Source organism: Myiozetetes cayanensis, unplaced genomic scaffold, assembly GCF_022539395.1.
Source record: "Myiozetetes cayanensis isolate MyiCay16 unplaced genomic scaffold, myiCay2020 scf2-11, whole genome shotgun sequence".
NCBI lineage: Eukaryota > Metazoa > Chordata > Aves > Passeriformes > Tyrannidae > Myiozetetes > Myiozetetes cayanensis.
Window position 1 is genome coordinate 109,317,285 of NW_026087411.1, and position 18,785 is coordinate 109,336,069.

At 44.0% G+C, this 18,785-nt stretch overlaps 1 protein-coding gene across 2 annotated transcripts in view; it reads left to right on the forward strand.

Annotated features, from left to right (window-relative positions):
* Positions 1–2,474: 2,474 nt before the first annotated feature.
* ADGRF5 (adhesion G protein-coupled receptor F5) overlaps positions 2,475–18,785 on the forward strand; it is a 43,418-nt gene continuing 27,107 nt past the window's right edge. For both annotated transcript variants that reach the window (XM_050316063.1, XM_050316064.1), the window contains exons 1-2: positions 2,475–2,788; positions 18,258–18,388. The gene's annotated coding sequence lies outside the window, so the exon portion shown is untranslated. The remainder of the gene's footprint in view (positions 2,789–18,257; positions 18,389–18,785) is intronic.

Consider the following 18,785-nt stretch of genomic DNA (forward strand, 5'->3'; position numbering starts at 1 on the left):
GCAAAGACAGAGCACAGGGTATATAAAAGAAGGTGATTGGATTCTTCTGAGGTCCTTCAAGACTTTCCCAATCTCTAAAACAGATTAATCCAAACCGAGGCGTAACTTCCATTTACTCATGCTTGCTCAGATATCCAGAGTTCAAGCTTTACTTGAATTCCTTTCAAAATTTGTATGTCCAGCCTAAGCAGCATTCTGGACTCTGGTAAATCAAGTTGTTGGATGATGCTGTTTCTGAACTGTACCTGTCAGCTCTTGCCTTGAAGTCCAGAGAGCCACTCCATTTAGCACAATATAACAATATCTTGATTGCAGAGAGGTCTTTCCAGAAGAGTGGCATTCGTTTCCCTTCACTGGAAAGGCCAGCAAGGTAAATACCTGCTCCTGACTTGGTCTTCAAGGCTCTCATTAGCCAGCAGAGAGAATGAGCATCTCTAGTCTGAGCTGATTTATATACTTTCTTCTGAACTGTTTTAGGTACTTATCTAACTGTTCTCGAGAGCACTCATTTCTCTCTGCTTCCCAGATGTGACAGCAAAATCTGCCTCAGGCTTTCTTGAAGATTTTAAACTTATCTCTGTGTTGAACAGGAACAGTTCTGAAACCTTGGAAACCACCATGGAGGTGGAAAGCAACCCAGCTAACAAAAACACAGATGTGAATGGAAGCTGGGAGAATGAGACTGACCAACAAATATACTATTAGCACTTTCTATATTCTTTGCAAATGAATCACTCGGGTTCTCTGCTTTAAAGGAGTAATCATTCTGTCACTTTTATCAAAGTTTCCTGACAGGATTTTCTTTTCTAGTTATCCCAGACATCATCTTTCACTTACACCAGCCAGCAAAAGGAGATAAATTGGAATAAAACTTTCAGCACTAAGCAGACAGAAGGAAATGAAACTGAAAACGCACTGAAATGAAGTGACTGCTGTTAGATGTAGAGGCTGAAGTTAAATATACCTATTCATCAAAAGTGTGTAAAAAAGGGGTACATGGTCCAGGCTCCCTTTCTGTCTCATTCTCTCTCTCTCTATTCTGGAGAATAGAGCTGTGGGTGAGGTGTATTCAGCAGTGAAATGTCCAAATGTCCCTTCTTGCTTTTGCAGTATGAACTGGATCATGTAGAGCGAAAAAATGATCCTCAGTGAAGATATCAAATTGCTAAAATTAATTCTTGCTGTGTGCAGAAAGAAGGATGCTATTAGCTGTAGAGTCTGGAGTCCTGGATACAGTTTTCCATCCTAAGACATCCTCAGAAAGATGTTCCAGATACACCCCACTCATGTCTCCCTGAAACATAAAGAGACAAGCTGTTTTCAGCTACTTGTACAGTCAAGAGGGAGAAGCTGATACCTTCAGAAAGCAATGCTCATCACAGATAGCACATGCCCTGGGCCATCTGATGGGTTGATGTTGGGCCGAGGTGCTCCAGTTACTAAAAGGTGCTCTTTAGTTCCCTGCAAGAACATCAGAGATGGTGCAAAGCCAGGAAAGACAACAGCAAGGAACAGGCTGACTAGGGAAGTGGTTGAGTCACCCTCCCTGGAGGGATTTAAAAGATGTATGGATGTGGCACTTGGGGACACAGTTTACTGGTGGACTTGGCAGTCCTGGGTTAATGGTTGGACCCCATAATCTTTAAGGCATTTTCCAACCAAAACAATTCTATGATTCTGTGATTCTAAGGAAGCCATTGCAGTGTCCTTCATTTCATCAGCATAACCAGGATAGAGCTTTGGGGCACCGTCCCCACCTTCCTGGGGTGCAGTCATTTGGCTAGTGCTTGAGAAACCCACTCTGGGAGCTCTAGTGTGAGGCAGAAGGACCTGTGAGGCAGAGTTTATGGGTTATTCCAGAGGTAGTTGTTTTTGTGGATGCATGAGCCTGCCCAGATTTCTTCTGCACCTTGACAAGGAGCCCTTGTGCCACAGATGCACTGCTAGGGTGTTGCTAGTGAAATGGCTCCCCTATATTAACTTGCAGAGTATCTCAGCACCTCTTAGCGTGAAAGGCACCATAGCAGAAAGTTTGAGGAGCACCTACACAACTTGGGCTCCAGATCATTAATTACAGTGACAACTAAGGCTCTCAGAACAGTTTACCCTAGGGGGAAAAAAAAAAAAAAAAGTAATTTCTTTTACTTCCACACCCCTGATGACCAAAAAAGTGTTTTGCTCATCTTGAAACACACTCCCCGGCAGCTCTGTTAGCACCCCCGCCCAAGTGTCCCTTACATCCACTTTCCCCCCAAAGGCAGGAAATCACTTAGAAAACATTTCCCAGGTTCCTTCCTGGCCAGAGGTCATCTCCGTGTTTCGGACCAGCAGGAGTCACCGTGTTCTCTGACACAACAACGGAGAAGGAAGATCTGTCCTGCCCATCCAGCACGGTGCTTTCAAGCTCGTGTTTTTTAGCTGCAACTCCACCCCGTGCCGGTGGAGAAGGGATCAGTTCCCACTGATCGCAGGAAAGGGAGGTCACGGGGTTTGCTTGATTAAATCACCACAAGCCAAAAGGTTCTTTCTCTCTTCTCACTGAGAATTGCTCAGAGGCTGTTTAAGTTGTTCCAAAAAGAAAAGCAAAACAAAACAAAACAAAAACAAAAACTCCTACCCAAGCCTAACAACCAACAGCACACACGGAAAAGCAGGTGTGTCTCAAGATCCTGGGAAAACAAAGGGCAGAGACTGAGGCAGGAGGTGACACTTGGATGGGAAGTTTCCATCCCAGCACAAGAGGACAAGTTTGGAAAAGGCTCGGACAGGACCAGCACCTGTCCTGCAGGTATGGATGATGTGTGTGAAACGTGGCATTGTTTTAACCATTTGGGGCAGGTGAAGGAGGCTTGAAGGAATTTTCAGGGCCAGATTCTGGAAGTGTGGTGCGAGCTTTGCATGACCACCAAACCTGCTGCGGGAGGACTGTGATCGGCACGTGTGTCGTTCCGTGGTGATTAGCTGGCAGTTTTCTGTAGGAAACTTTTGGCTTTTCAGGGTGTGAATTAAGCCATTCAAGCCTCTGACGAGGTGCTGCTGCCTGTTCACCTGGCTAATGAATGTTAATAGAGGCTGTGATTAGTTTAAACTCGGGGCTGCAGAGGTGAAGAGGGACGTGCACGGAAATGCCGTGCTAATCTAGTCTGCTTTTATTACCTCTCAAACCCTGCTACAGAGTTTTAGAAAAAAAAGTCAACTGCAATAGCATCCAGATTTTTTTTTTTCCTCTTCGTTTTATGCTTACAGTGGCTGGGATTTGCAATGCATATGCAGGCACTGTAATTTTGTCGGCTCTGTAGAGCTGTGGGTTTGTTTCTTTTACGAGAAATCTCTTGCATCAGCCTTCAGTTTCATATTTAAGTGACATTCGCTGACAGGGAAGAGGGACTTGGGGCACCTTTGGCCACACGTCTTCAAGCATCACATTTGTCTTGTTTCCATTCTTTTCTGTCTGTGTTTTGAGCTGCTTAAATAAAAGCGAGTTTTATGGTGTTCTGTTGGAATGCTGGTGTGCTGCTGCCAGTGCTCAGTGTCAGGGGGGGATACAGGGATGCTTTCTGATGCTCTCACTTCTGTTGATTCCTATACACCCAAAAGCTCTGCTCCCTTTCCAAACATCTGCATTTCCAAGCAGCATCCACTGGTTGCTTAAATGGTCATGATTCAGATAAAAACACGGCTGTGGTGTAACCTTGCACAACCTTGTTTCTCTCTTCCCATCAGTGGGAAAGTGATGCCCAGCGACGTGCACAAGGAGCATTTGGGTTTGGGCAAGAAAGGTGTTAATGTTTGAACGCTGTAACTCCCAGTGACAGTTTTATGGGAGGCAATGAGCTTTCGACGGGCAAGGGAATAGCAAGGGAAAAGATGTTGAGAATTTGAAAGCCCGAGGCTCCGTTTCTCCTTCCTCCATCACTTGCTGTTGCATGATGAAAATGATATTTCTCAACCCATAGATTTTCCTCTCATCCAGAAAATTCCTCATCATCACTTAACCTGTTCCTGAGATGTCTGGCAATAGTGCAGAACAAAGTGATATTTAAGGAAATTTAGGGGCAAATCTTTAGCATCTGCACAGCAGTGACACTTGATTGAACTCAGTGATGGCTGAGTCAGTTTAGAAGAAACCTGATGTGAGTGTCTGGCATTCGTCATTATTTAGCTTCCCTAGATTCGTCTGAGTTTGCCTCCGGTGATCCAGGTTTAAAAAACAAACAAACAGAACACGCAGTAGGCTCTGGGAAGATATGTTTGTCCTGATCTTCTTGGTTATTTTTATTTTTTTAACACCTTTCAGACGGGCTTAATAAAGCAGTTTTCCGACATCTGAATTGGAGACGTGGGAAATTCCTCAAACTAGGCAGAGCTTCCTCTCATTGTTATAATACAAAGGACCAGTGCAGCCTTTACTAGAGTTCCTTTTTTAACCCATTCATCTTGACCAAGAAAACCTCCCTGCTGCTACCACCGCTCAGGGCTGTGATTCACAGTTTGCCAGAAGACAGCAGACAAGCATGGATGTGAATTGCATCATCCATGAGGACATCATTAGTTTTGTGTCTCTCTTTGCACATCATAAATGAAATGCCCTTGCACTTGAAGCTGAAATTATTTGCTGCTGGAATTAATCTCAGCCTTGTGTAAGAGTCATGGCTTTTTAAAGCAAGTGGGAAGAGCGAAACTCCTTGCAGAAAACCATTTCCAGTTTTCCAAGAAACAGTTTCTTAGGGCTGTGATCTCCAAGAGAGGTTCAATTGCCATTCATGAGCTGGTCCGACATAATTGCACGATTATTCAGAGTTTATTTCTTAAATGATCTTGCATGTGGCTCATCCTGCCTATGGGCAGTTACCACCCTTCAGCTAATCTGATCCAGCACCTGCTGTGCTGGTAACGGAGCAGCAGCTTGTCCCCCTTATCTGTGCTCAGCAACATCCTGAGCGAGGACTGAGCCAGCACTGGGTGAGGGCAGGAGCTGTAAGGGGTGTGAGAGTGGCCCTGGAGGGGTTGTATTAGGAACGTGGATGAGACTGAAAAGGCACAAGGTCGGTCTGCAGGAAGAGGGAAAACAAGAAGAGATTGCAGAAGAAAGATTTACAGTGGCTTTTTTTTCTCTCTCTGATGGAAGGATGGTCCAGTCCATGTTTGGCTTGGTGGGTTTTTGTTTGTTTGTGTGTTTGTTTGTTTGTTCGTTTTCCAGAAAAGAGCAGCTCCTGCAGAGCAGTTAACTCACTGTAGCAGGTTGTATAGTAGTTACAGTGCTATATTTGCATGTTATAATGCTGCCTCAGTGGACTTCGTTAAGGAATTTTTGACTACATTTACAGGCTATTCTGGGGGCTTGTCTGCTTGCAGTGGTGGTCTTGGAGAGGTTTCACTCCGACAACCATCCCATGACATGACATGGATGTTGTAACCTTAATCCACCATCTCTGCACCCAGTCCATACCTTTTCTCCAAAGCTCAGTTTATTCCTGTGGAAGCCTGCAATGCGTTCTGCCCCCAAACCCTCCCCAGTCCATCATAATTCCCACCTGAGCAAGACACACAAGATAGGTGTGCTGGGTCTGGCTGGGATGGAACTAATGTTCTTCACAAGGTGCTGTGCTTTGGTTTTGTGGCTGAAACAGTGTTGATAGCACACCAGTGTTTGGGCTATTGCTGAGCAGTGCTTGTAGAGCATTAAGGATTTCTCTTTTTTCCAGTGGCTCTGTAGGGAGTAAGATGGGGGTTGGGAGGGGCTACATCTGGGAAAGCCGACTCAAACTCACAGAGAGGATGTTTCAAACCATATAACATCATGTTCAGCAATAAAAAAGAGTGGTGGGGGTCAGGGTGGTCTTTCAAGGTGGCCATTGCTTGGAGGCTTTCTGGGTACACATGTGCTTGTGGGAGGTGGTGAGACATTTTCTTCACATCACCCTTTTTTTTTTTTTTTGGCTTTCATCTTTCTTTCCCTTATTAATCTTTATTTATCTCAACCCAGTAGTTTTCTCAGTTTTTCTCTTCTTATTCTGTTCTCCATCCTGCTGGCAGGTGAGGAGAAAGCGGGTGGCTGTGTGGGTGCTTAGCTTCAGGCCAGGGTCAAGCCACCACAACAGAATATCTAGCCCACCCCTTAGACACCTTCCAGTGGACCACTTTAGAACAAAGAGAAGGTTTTTCCCAGCCCAGAAAAAAAAGCCCATTTAAGTCCTTTGTGCCATTTCAATCATCTGATTTACACAAAGTAGTACTTGTTCCAGGAAGAACTCAAAGGTCAGTCACCCAATATCGACCAGTCCTGGCACTGAAGCCCTTCATTCTGCATGAAAGGGGACCTGACTCTCATTTGCCTTTTAGGTATTTCCACAGGTCTTGCTTTATGAGGCCATTAGCGCAAGCACTGATAGGTTTTTCCTGCACCAGGGTCTCTCTAAACACCCTGTGAAGCAGATACAGCAAATTCCACCCTTGTCTGGCAGCAGAGCACTGAAGCACAGGCATTGTCAGGGTCTGCCTACAAGGCTGGCTTCTGCCAACCCAGGCTGGCTGCTGCCAACCCAGGCTCTGCCTAAACCCACCTCAGCAGGAAAGAAAATGCTGTGGCAGGCCAGGTTTGGGGATGCCTGTGAGTAGCAGAGCTCTATGTATCCCCCATTTAAATCTTAACACGAAATATTAATTTCCAAATGCCTTCCCTCAAAACATAATAGAGCTGTGATCTAGTATGTAATTTACTGTCCTCGGAAATTCCTCAAAACGGCAGAGCTTCCCCCAATTGTTCATGCACAGAGGAAAAGCTCTACTAGAGTTCCTGCTTCGGCTCAGTCCTGTGACCAGAGGCTTGGCCCTCCATGACCATCAGGCTGAGTGTGTGAAAACCATCTTCATTCCAAAGATGTCCCTACGTGCCTTATGACAGGCTGTTCACAACGTGCCCCTTGCTCCTGAAACTGTTTTACTGTTCCTCCTTGAGAGAGGAATTCTTTAAATTCCTTCATGGTGTCGCTAAAATTTGGGTTGACTGATCCTGTGTCTGAGATTCCGGATGAGCCTGTGCATGCCTCAAGTGTCTCTGGCTGTAAAGTGGGACTGATGGTACTTCCTTCCTTCCTTCCCCTTGTTATCCATCCTGTTTTAAGTCTATGGCTGAAAACGTCCAATTGCTGTTCATAACCAGTGTTCCTTACTGCAGTAAAGACACACAAAGTGTTAAAAGCATGGAATCACAGAAAGGTTTGCCATGGGCAGGGACACCTTCCACTATCCCAGGTCGCTCCACGCTCTGTCCAACCTGGCCTTGGACACTTGCAGGGATGGGGCAGCCACAGCTTCTCTGGGCAACCTGTGCCAGGGCCTTGCCACCTTCCCAGTAAATAATTTCTTCCTAATATCTAATCTAAACCTACTCTCTGTTAGTTTAAAGCCATTCCCTCTTGTCCTATCATTCCATGATCTTGTCAAAATTCCCTCTCCAGCTCTCTTGGAGCCCCTTTGGGTACCAGAAGGGGCTCCAAGGTCTCCCCAAAGCCTTCTCTTCCCCATGGCTGAACAGACCTAGCTGTCTCAGCTCGTCCTTATAAGGGAGGTGCTCTGTGTTGTTACTGAAAATCTGCCTTAAAAGCTGCCTTCTCCTTTCCTAAATGCCTTATTTATGGACAACCTTGCAATGGTTGCCCCAGTACTCTTCCAGTATCGTAGTACCAAACCTAGCAAAGGCTTAATCCACCCAACTACAGTGAATGGAACCTTCCCTTGTCTCTAATGTAAGTACAGGTGCTTTTGAGGGTGCTGAAGCAGAGAAGATTCCTACTAAAGCAAAATCTAGATTGCCTGTACAGTCAGCAGAGAGAAACACAAGGGCCTCTGAAAGTTTGTTGTGGGACATGCCACCAAAGTGGCACCAATGCTGTCTCATTTAGGGCAGAAGAGCTGAAGAATATTCCTGTTCCTGAAATGCAGGATTTACCTTAGGCCATGCTAGGATTAGGAGAAACACCTGTCATGGCATGAGTTAACCCTGAGGCCATCTGTCAGGGCACAGCTCACCTCTGTATGCCTGAAGTCTCCTTTTCTCTCTGAACAGGGCAGCCCAGGCTGTACTGTTGACTGGGAATGGCCCCTGGCCCATAATGTTCTTTAAAGAGTTTCTGTGAGTCTTGGCATTGGCTGAGACAGGGAACATGCTGCCTATGGACTAGATCTCCTAGAAAAACAGGGCAGAGACCCCAGGAGGTAATCTACCCCAGCCTCGCATCTCATGTTTGTTTAAGCTCTCTGAAGGCACCAGGAGCTGGAGAAATGCCATTCCTCTGCCCAGCTCAGTGCTGAGTCTCATGAGCAAACCTGCCATCAGGTGCAAGTTGTCTTTGCACTGCTGTTTTTTTAACGCTATGTGAGCCCAACAAGCACCTTAGGGGTTCACAAGGCAGGAGATCATCCCTGGTCTCAGGCTGAAATGTGATGTAATTTTGAACCAGGATAAGCATGACTGAAGTCTACTGTTCCTTAAAGTCTTCTGAATGTTAGTAAAGCAAAATAGTTGCATCTGGGTTGATGCTATTCTGTCTTGATCTGACACATGATTCTGATGATGAAGATATAAGAGTTATGATGATTTTGAAAACATTATAGACAATGTTTAACTTCATATTTAACAAAATTAAATTCAAAGAAGTTAAATACTAGCACTGCTTAGTCTTTCTAAGTTATCCTGTGCTCTGGAAGACAGACCAGTACAAAAATAGTAAGGATGGAAGTGAAATCAGTGGAACAAAGTATAAACAACTATTTTTTCTCTCAGGCTTGATCATTACAGAAGGGAATTAAGAGATATGGACAGCAGAGACCTGCCTTCACCAGTCTAGGGGATTTCCCTCCATTTACATGATTCTGTGTGCAGAAGGTGGATGCTATTTTGTACTTCTACATTTTTATTTCTAGGTGTGACAGGGCAGGCCCTCAGGCAGGAAACTCCTGCTGTCCAGAGCGGGATTATGCAAACTCCAAATGGCTGACACCTACACAACTTACAGGAGTTTCCTATACAGCCAGCTGTGTTTGCAGCAATAACCGGAAAAAAATCAAGAGGTTAATAAAATGAAATGAGCAGGAAGCATGCAGTCATCAGACTTTCTAGTACTCCCAGTCTATAGAAGCAACCCATGTCTGGCCTGACTTAGGGACCCAATCCAAAACTCACTGAAGCCCATGGAAATTCCACTCCAACGGATGTTGTTGGACCTCACTCTTCACTGTATTGAATATGGAGAGTTCCAAGTGGAGAGATCGACCTTCTCTGTACTCACACAGTGCTGAGCTTCAAATATCTTGTTTTGTTACTTCTAGATGTGAGATAGGCCTGCACCTGACTGCAGATGCTCCAAGGAGCATAAAGAGAAGAAGGGACAGTTCATGCTTACATCCCTTCTCTCATCCCAGTCATCAGAGGTGAGCAAATGTACTCTGGTGGGTGCTTTTCCACAGCCTTTCAGTTGCATGCAAAGAGCTGGAATAGCAGAGTGGAACTCATTGTTTAGCTTTTTTTTTTTCCTTTTCTTTTCTTTTTTTTTCTTTTTTTTTCTTTTTTTATTATTCCTTCCACAAACTCTAACATGAAGTCAAGCAGGAGCCCTTAGCTGGAGTTGAGAAAAAACCTCCTGAGCAGAGGTGAGGAAGAAGACAAGAGATGGGTAGGGCTTTCTTTTTCCAGTAAAGCACTGACTTAAAGGCCTTTTCACTTTGGTGCCATGTGTCATGGGGCAGCATTCATCCCTTCACTCATGATGTGCCAGGACATCTGTTTGCAGACAACTAACATAAACAAAAATTGCCCCCCTACTGCCCCCAAAAACAATACCTCTGCTCCTGTCCTAGAGATCCCCGAGCATCCCATCGAGCTCAGCCCCCTGTACCATGCTAGGCACAAAGCTGGAATAGCACAGTTGCTCAAACATCACAGAGAAAGCATGTCACAGCCTGTTTATTGCCCGTTTGAATCCTTATCACTAAGCAGTTCAGTTTGGAGTCCTTGATTAATTAGTGTTTATTTTATTTTTGTTCTCATTCAGATGTGTTATCTAAGGTCAGTGCAACTTCCCTTGTCCCCCCTTTCCCTTTTAGCTAACTCTCCCATGAAATATTGTTGTGCCTGGGTGTGTATTTCTTAAAGTCATTGTATGTTTTCTGTCTGAAACAAACATTGTCTGATCATCCAGCTTATTACGCACTACCCAAAGGTCATGCTTTATGCAGAGAAAGGAAAGCTCTTCTGTTTTGGCTGAGGAATAACAAAACTAGACAGGCACTGAGGACAGGCACTGAAAACAAGGCTTTAGTCCCACAGATTGAGTGTCTGAAAATATGTTCCATAGCTGTTTGAAAAGGGGCAAACCAAGGCTCAGTTGCTGCAGGCTCTGGGAAGCCATGGAGCTGGACTGTCCTGTGCCAATCACACATCTCTCCCTTCATACCTTCCAACCTTTGACAGCTCCTGTTTCTTCTCTCCATGCATCTTTCACCTCCACAGATCTCACAGCACCGTAAGCCTTTCATCCAAAATAGCTCAAGGGAGGCAGAGCTGTTTAAGCCACAGGAAAATGCTGGCATGGGGACAATAAAGATTAATTAAGTTCAAAAAAGACAAAGCTCAATTAGAAAGATGCAGAACAGGTACCAAAGAGGTGGGAGGACTGCTGTGCTAGGATGGCATAGGACTCTTCAGCCTAGACAACTAATGGGGAATATAAACATCATGTGTGCTGGTTATGAGGCTATGGAGAAAATATGCACCATCCAGTTTGACAATAAAGGACCAAACCTGACCCTAAGAGTAGCAGATTCAAAGCAAGCAAAGGAATTCAGACCTCCTTGCTCTTGGGCATTATGGATATGGGACACTCTCCTAGGTTTGCTTACAGTTGACCTCATTTGCACAGCTTGAGAGGGCATTAGAGTTGTTAAAAACCAAGGACTTGCTTTTGCCTCCAGAAGTCCCTGTACCTCTGGTAGCCAGAAGTGGAAAGAACATTCTGAAGATGTGCTGCTCCAAGCTTACTTTACTTTTGTAAAATTCTTCCCAAGGACCTCTGCTATATCCCATGTTGGATATGAAGCAAGTAGGCTAGAGAATCCTTGGATCCAACCAAGGGCAAATCTGCTTAGGGCATTAAGCGCCTAGTACCTGTTAGAAAGGATGGGGAATGGTCTCCAAGTGTGAAAAAAGAAGTAAAAGCACAGAATTAAAGACTTTTACAATGAGTCTTGACACAAACCCTTAAGGCAGAATGTGGCAGGCTGACCACACAAGGAGCTCAGTGACCCAGGATGTGTCTTACAGCCCGAGGAGAGGGCCAAGAACTGAGGCTATGAACTGATACTCACCTCACCAAGAACTCTTCTGGTTCAAGGCATACTATACCTGCAGAGTTGTTTGTTATCCTCTTCCTCCTGATACCAAAGGTATTTGCTCAAAAGGAGCTACATTCCCAGACACAGACTGTAGAAAAGTTTCAGCCAACAGGAATGAAATACCTTTATCTGAGATGGCTGTATGGAGATGGATAACTCTGTGTATTCTAACACAGAAGTACTTGTTCCAACTTCTGCATTTATAACCCCTTACCAAAGAAGTCACTTCAGGGTGAGTGTTACTTTAGGTCCCCTCATTGGTTATTTATAGGCATTGACAAGATCCCCCTGTGCCTTTCCTTTTCCAGGCTAATCAGTCCCAGCTCTCTCAGACTCTCATGGTGTGACAGAAGCTCCAGCTCCTTGATCACCTTTGCAGCCCTTTGCTGGACTCACTCCAGTATGCCTAAGTCTCTCTTGTACTGGGGAACCTGGGAGCTGAACACTGTGCTTAAGGTGCATTCAGAACCAGGAAATCTCACCTTTAAGTCTGATATCGAATGCGAAATGTTGTCCCAAAGACTCTAGAAATCAGACATGGGCAGAATAAGAGAGGCTTCCAAACTTGACTGGCTGTAAGAGACAGAGAGTGGGTGAGTCAGACAGAAGGATAAGGTGGAATAGGCCAGGTTCTGCTGGATGAAGAGAGGTTTTCTGAGCTAGAGAACCCAAGTAAGGAGCCACAGGTCTGTGAGAATGTCTGTAGAAGCAGCCTGGCCACCAGACATGGGCTACCAAACCCTGCTGGGGGGGGATTATACAGCATGTCAACAGCATGTTATTTCTGTCTCTGGTAGAACCCAGGTGTCTCTTGATCATGCTACACTGGTAAGGCAATAAAATCCATGCATTATGTGAGCATCACCTCCCTGCCAAAGACAGAGATGCTTACTCTGAAGAAAAGTCAGTTCTCAGCAGCCCTACCTATCTAAACACAGTGACATGGCTGCAGGTGCAGGTGAATTGTTACCTAGCCCCATGAGAGAGGCCAGCCAGAGGTTTAGCACTGGTGTGGTACCTTCCCGGAAAGGTCAACTGTACAGCTGACCAGAAACTGGGACAGTGTTAGTTTTGTGCTACGTGTGTCAGACTGTTTCTCATCTTCCTCCTTCCCTGAGTTAATGCTTAGCCAATAACTCTGGCAGTTGATGCTTATTCATGCAAGAATACCCTCACTGATTTGGCAGATCGCTGTTCTCCAGTGACAAGGAGTAAGTCCAACTGTGAACTGTTCTGGGAGGGCTAGGACAACATTCCAGGGCTGGCTGGCACTGTCCAGAACGTGTTAAAACACCCACGGAAAGTTCTGTAGGCTGCTCTCAGAGCATTAGGAATGCCTGAAGGATGTGATAATCTGGCCATTCAGCCAGGCAGTGTTTTCTGTGCTCTCAACCATCTGGCTGAGTGGTTCCTATTCCAGCTCCTGTGTCCTGCAAACATGAGTCCTGCAGAGCTGTTTTCTGCTTGCAGGAAGTCCTGCTTGGTCATGGTATGATTCGAGCCTGATCTGCAGATAGCTGGGTCTGAATTATTTTCATTTTCCATGTAGGCTATTTGGATATATAAAAAGGTCATCACCAATTCACAGGAAAGCTTACAGAGAAATAGAAAAGTCAGAGGTCAAGAAGGAAAAGTGTTTATTTCATGAACAAGAATGGAAAATGTGAGTTGATGTAGAAAAGGGTGTGAATTAGAGCCCTTCTCTGGAAATACTGTTTTGGGGAAACCCTAGGTAAGGCTACAGGTACAGTTTACCTCCTCTGTGCTTAAACCAGTGGGAGTATTGTACTGCAGAGGTCCAGAAAGGAATTCCTTAATTTGTCTAAGATAGAATCACAGAAACATCAGATTGGAAAAGACCCCTAAGATGATTAACCATTAACCCAACACTACCAAGTCCACCACTAAAACATGTCCTTAAGTGCCTCATTTACATGTATTTTAAGTATTTCCAGGCACAGTGATTCTACCACTTCCCTGGGCAGCCTCTTCCAATGCTTGACTACCCTCTCAGTGAAGAATTTTTTCCCAATATTCAATCTAAACTTCCCCTGAAGCAACTTGAAATCATTTCCTCTTGTCCTGTTGCTTATTGCCTGGGAGAAGAGACTGACCTCAACCTCCACCAGAGGTAATTGAAAGAGATCAACAAACAATCTACCTTGCACCCCATTGCCACAAACTCTCATGGAGGTGGAATCAAAGACTCTCTTCCATGTCAGCATTTTTATTGCCTGTTCTTAAAACCTCTACTGAAGGAAACTTTGCAAATGCCCTGGGTGGCCTAATTCAAGGCTTTTAAATGTTACAGTTACATATTTTCCATAATCACCAGCGTATTTATCTTTGCTTCAGATTGTGTGACTTCACTTCATCCTTCACCCAGCTGTCACTGTGAACACACATGCCAGTCCTTTACCAACTGACAGACTGTTGTTGTGTCCATCTTTGAGTCTTGTCCCATCTAAACTGAACAACCTGTTCACAAGATTACACTCTGATCATGTCAGCATTCACAAGGCTCTCCTTTGGATGCTCTCCAACACAGCAACATCCGGACACAGCACTCCAGCCAAAATATCAACAGCATCATGTAGAGCACTTCTGTTATCTCCCAGGTTCTAAATGAAAAATATTTGTTAAAAAAAAACACAAAACAACCTAAGAATGATATTTGCCTTATTTTGAACAACATCACCATGAATTTAGGTAGCAATCTTTGAGTGGCTGAACACGCAAAATTCAGACTCGAAACTAATAAGAATTGCAAATGGTGTAAGAACCTGCAGTGTTCCTTCCGGCTTCTGAGAGCTTCAGGCATCTTTTTATGCATTTAGATACACAACTGGATTTGGTTACACAAATTGCTGAGATTGGATTGTAGAGATGAGACTGAAGTGTTAATGGCCAGGACTGGAATGAAGGTAGGTGAGTCAAGAGGGCTGTGTGTTAACCTAATGTCCAAGTTGTTTCTACGTTAACTTTCACTTTGAACAGTATCTCTAAGGTTTGCACCTATGTGGGAACATTACACTGGTCTCTTGAAATGTGTACACATGCTTTTGTAACCACACGTTTCCAGTGAATTTTAGGATCCACGTAGCTCTGCCTTGTTTTGACTGAGTGCTCCTCATTCAGAGCAGGTGTCCTCTAACACACCTTATGCTTGCTTTCCTGAGCCTGTGAAGGTTAAGTGCAGTCTCAGATGTTTAAACAAAAAATGTCCTGGGATTGAAACTTTAAAACTTTAAAATCCAGGAAGTTCACAGTTTCTGGTGACATGACAGTACGGGATTAATGAGTACAGGAAAAAACATCAGGATGATCAGGACATCCCCTGTGCTCGCATACCAAGTTGATTACATACCTAAAGCTCTGGCATTGTGTAATTTTCACATTCTTCTGCAAAGTAAACCAAGATTTCTCATACCTTTAGGCTGCAGTTTGATGTTACAAGGTCTTGAGCAGAAATCATCTTTTAAGAAAGCCTTCCTGACCTTCTTTCCCATTCCCACACCCCAACGTCCTGTTGGTTAAAATTGTTGAAAGCCACAGCAACACCAAAAAGAAGACACCAAAAAAGGAGGAGGGGGTGAGGGGAAAGGAGAGTTTAACTCAGACCAGTTTTGCCACAGCTAACTCAGACTAAGCCAAGCCTGTCCTCCTCTTCACCTCAGCCTCTGCACTGGCACTGCTGCTGATCTAAACCTGCAAGCAGTCAGCCAAGGGAGCAACACTGGGTGAAAATAATGCAGCTTTTTCTGTAGGGATAGACTATGGACTTGTGTTGAACAGCTTGCCAGGGCAGAAAGTAAGAGGTCCTCCTTGCCCTTATCATCCTGCCCTGTCTGCCAAACCCTGTTCCTTCCCCCTTCCCTTCTTGGGACCACTTATCTGCTCCTCTCCTCGCTCTGGCCTTGACACTCACTGGGCCCTTCCTTCTCTGAGCTGATTAGACTCGCTCAGGTGAAAGCAAGCTCAACATTTTATTGCTGCTTTAGTTTCTTGTAGGGAGCATCAGTCATGCCAATTTAATCACCTTAAAACTGCTGCAAAAGGCTGAGGTCTGACTCACCACATTGCAGGCAGCAGCAAGCGACCAGGTTTGCAGGCAATGGAACAGACCTATCTCATGGGTTAATCACTGCTTAAAAAATAATCCCGCACAACATGAGCTTAATCCCAGGCTTTTCCACAGACATTACAAGAGCTCAATGTGTCACTGCTGTGGAAACAAACTCCATTGATGAACTGGCTGTGATCAAACACTGTACAGAGAAGGGCCCCATTGTTACTTGGACAGATGTCCCCTGTTTGTGCAGTGGGTTCCTGGCTCCACATTTTGTTCAAGGTAGAAACATACATAACACATCAGAGTTTTCTTTGGTTTCTTGGAGTTTCCTGCTCTTCCCCATCTTTCACAGTAGCCATCAGAGCCATAGGTCTGCATCTCTGCAGAGCTTCTCCAAGGGCATAAAGCTCTGTCTCCAGAGCTTTCCAGGCCTGACCAACAGTGAGCATGCTGCCAGCTCAGGCAGGGAAATCTTCAGGGTTTTCCTCCTCTATAATTTAAGTCAAAGCCCACAAAGATTTTTCAATAGCTACAAAACATGATTTTGCTGCTTTCAGTCCTCAACACCCTCTTTTGTCAGAGCAAAGCAGGTGAGTAACAGCAGTGGAACAAGTTAGTCCACTAATCTGCAGATAAGACACTGGAGGACTCAGATCTGTGCAGGGGGAAATAATGAGTACTACCTGACGAATGGTATCAGGAAATATCTTCTCTTAAAATGCCTTGTGAGTTTTCTGCAGTGGCATATCTGCTCAGACACACACTTGAAATCTGAGTGCAGATCTAGAGACAACTTCTTTTCCAGGCAGCAATAACTTGTTCAACTAATTATACAAGTTCCTGTGTCTTAATTTCTCTTTGAGAGAGGAGCCTGGGCTATAGTAGAAAGCAGAGGATGTTTAAGATGAATCTAATTAGAAGATCTTCTCTTTGAACGGTCTGAGAAGGTAAATCATGTTGTATCTCTGGGTGTTGTCTTTATTTTCTGAAACATATGTGATGGTAACTATTGTGCTGTGTGGATTTGCAAGAGAAGGTGTAATTATTTTGCAACATTCATGATAAGAGAAGCTTAGAGGAAAAGTAAAAAGAAGGTCATGTAGCTCACTTGTGTCCTGGGTTAAAGTGAGACTTTACTATTTACCTCTAAGAATCCTCTGCATTTTAGAATTAACTTTAAACAATATTTCCCAGCCTGAATGCTCTGGAGAACAAGAGATTTGGTAGTAAATCTGGACTTTTTTAGCTCTCTGAGGCTTTATAAATTGAAGTTACTTGTTGCTTCCCAGGAGACAGTTTGTATGAAAAATGAGGAATGTGTGCACACAACTGCTTTACCCACTGAAGGCAAATATATACTTGGGAATTTGCTCACTGAAGAATTTACAGCAGTGCTTCATTCATTAAGAAAGTAAATGAATGAGAGGGAGAGCCACATTACTTGAAAAGAACATTAATACTTTTCCCCATTTGCCATTTGTTTGTTAGTTTTCTGGCTTTCTAGATTCCTGGCTTGGGATGTTTTGGAGTTTTAAATAGCTATCAGAGCTGAGTAGCAGCACAGTTCTTACATGAGTTGTCCTCTATATGGTGTCTTACATATACAGTTAACAGGGCATTTGCTTTCAGCTATGTGGTCATACAAACGATGTGTCTGAAAATAGAGGTGACCCACAACATTTGAATAGGAACACAGGTTTGGGAACAGTGCAAAAGATAAATGCAAAACTGTACCAGATGTTGTTTAACCTCATCATAAATTTTGTTTAATGACCTTTTCCCCTTTCTATTGTCTGTTTCATCAACCCATCACCTACGTAATACAAGTTCTTTGTACAGATTAAGCTATTTTACCACATGCTGTGAGCATAGCTGTATATTCAAAGCTACCAGAAACCTTTATTTTGTTAGTGCTTCAGTTATTAAGTCATGCCACTGTCTCAGGGACAGCTTATAATGTTTCCCTGTTGATCCACTTTGATCAGCTAGATCCATGGAAGTCTTGAGTTACAAGTGGATGATGTCTCCAAAATAGAAAAATAGTGTCTTTTGTGGAAGGCTGGGTATACTGACAGACATGCCCAGGAAACTGGGGGAAAAAAAAAAAAACAACCAAAAAACCAACACCCTGTAACAGTCTTTTTTTGAATAGATGTTGGGGTAGGGTAGGAAGATATTCTGAATCACTGTGATGTCCTGCTTTCAGGTTATACCTGTGTAGGAGTATAAGAGCAGCTGTACTGTGTTAGCTCAAATGTCTACATAACAATGGGGGTTTTTGTTTGGTTTTGTTTTTTTTTTTTGTTTAAATTTGTTTGGTTTGTTTTGCTTTTGTTTGGGTTGGGTTTTTTTGGTTTTGGTCTTTCCCTCTGTTGCTATCCTAAAATATCTTAAAATTAGTTTTCCTTTTTCAATTACATCTCAGAATTCAGTTGACATTTCTTCAGACCCCATTCCTGAGTGGCAACAGTCAGTTCAGAGTCCATCACAGAACACATAATGTCACAATCATTTCTTTCTGCCTTACACTTACCAGTGCTAAATTTCATGAACTTCATGACTGAGTCACTCAGCATCCTGTGGCCCCAGTGCAGATCTTCACAGGCAGAATGTCTCAATCATGTAAAGTTTTCCACAGTGTTTGTATCACTGCCCACTGCCTTTTCCACATCACTTGAGAACAGAGGGTAAGATACAGGCTTACACCACATTCCTGCAGAGCTCTGCTGATGACATCTCTATATTGGAATAGAAAATAATTTATTCCTACTTTTGTCTCCTATGTTTCAACCAGGTCAGTATCCAGGTGAAGTCTCACTCCAGATGGATCTCCCTAAGAACCACATTTGGTGATAAATCCCTGCTGCATACCCACGCTGGTGACATCAAGTACTGTAACTCATTGCTGTCCTTTCAATTCCCAAGGTGAGACCAGAGATCATTTTGATATTACAGTTTTCTGTCATGGTCTCTTCTGAGCTAGAAAGTCACAACAAAGTGCCCTGCTTGCTTGGGAGCACCAGCTCTGATATTCAATAGTAGCAGTAGGCAGCCACTGCCAATGTTCATTATCATCTCAGGAGGTGCTGATTTTTCTGCTTTCACCTTGTGATTCACAGCCTTGCAAAACCTGAGTTTGAATGAGCAGCCTTTTCAATGCAAAAAGATCATAATTTTACAAAAGCTCATGACTTTAATCAGCTGCTGTTATCTGCTCAGGTACTGTTCCGTACTGTTCTTTTCTCAGTGCTTTCCCCTCTTAAAATGGTTTTCACAATCTGCTTGGGTTCTGCCTTTTTCTGTAGCTCTCTACTAGCCATTA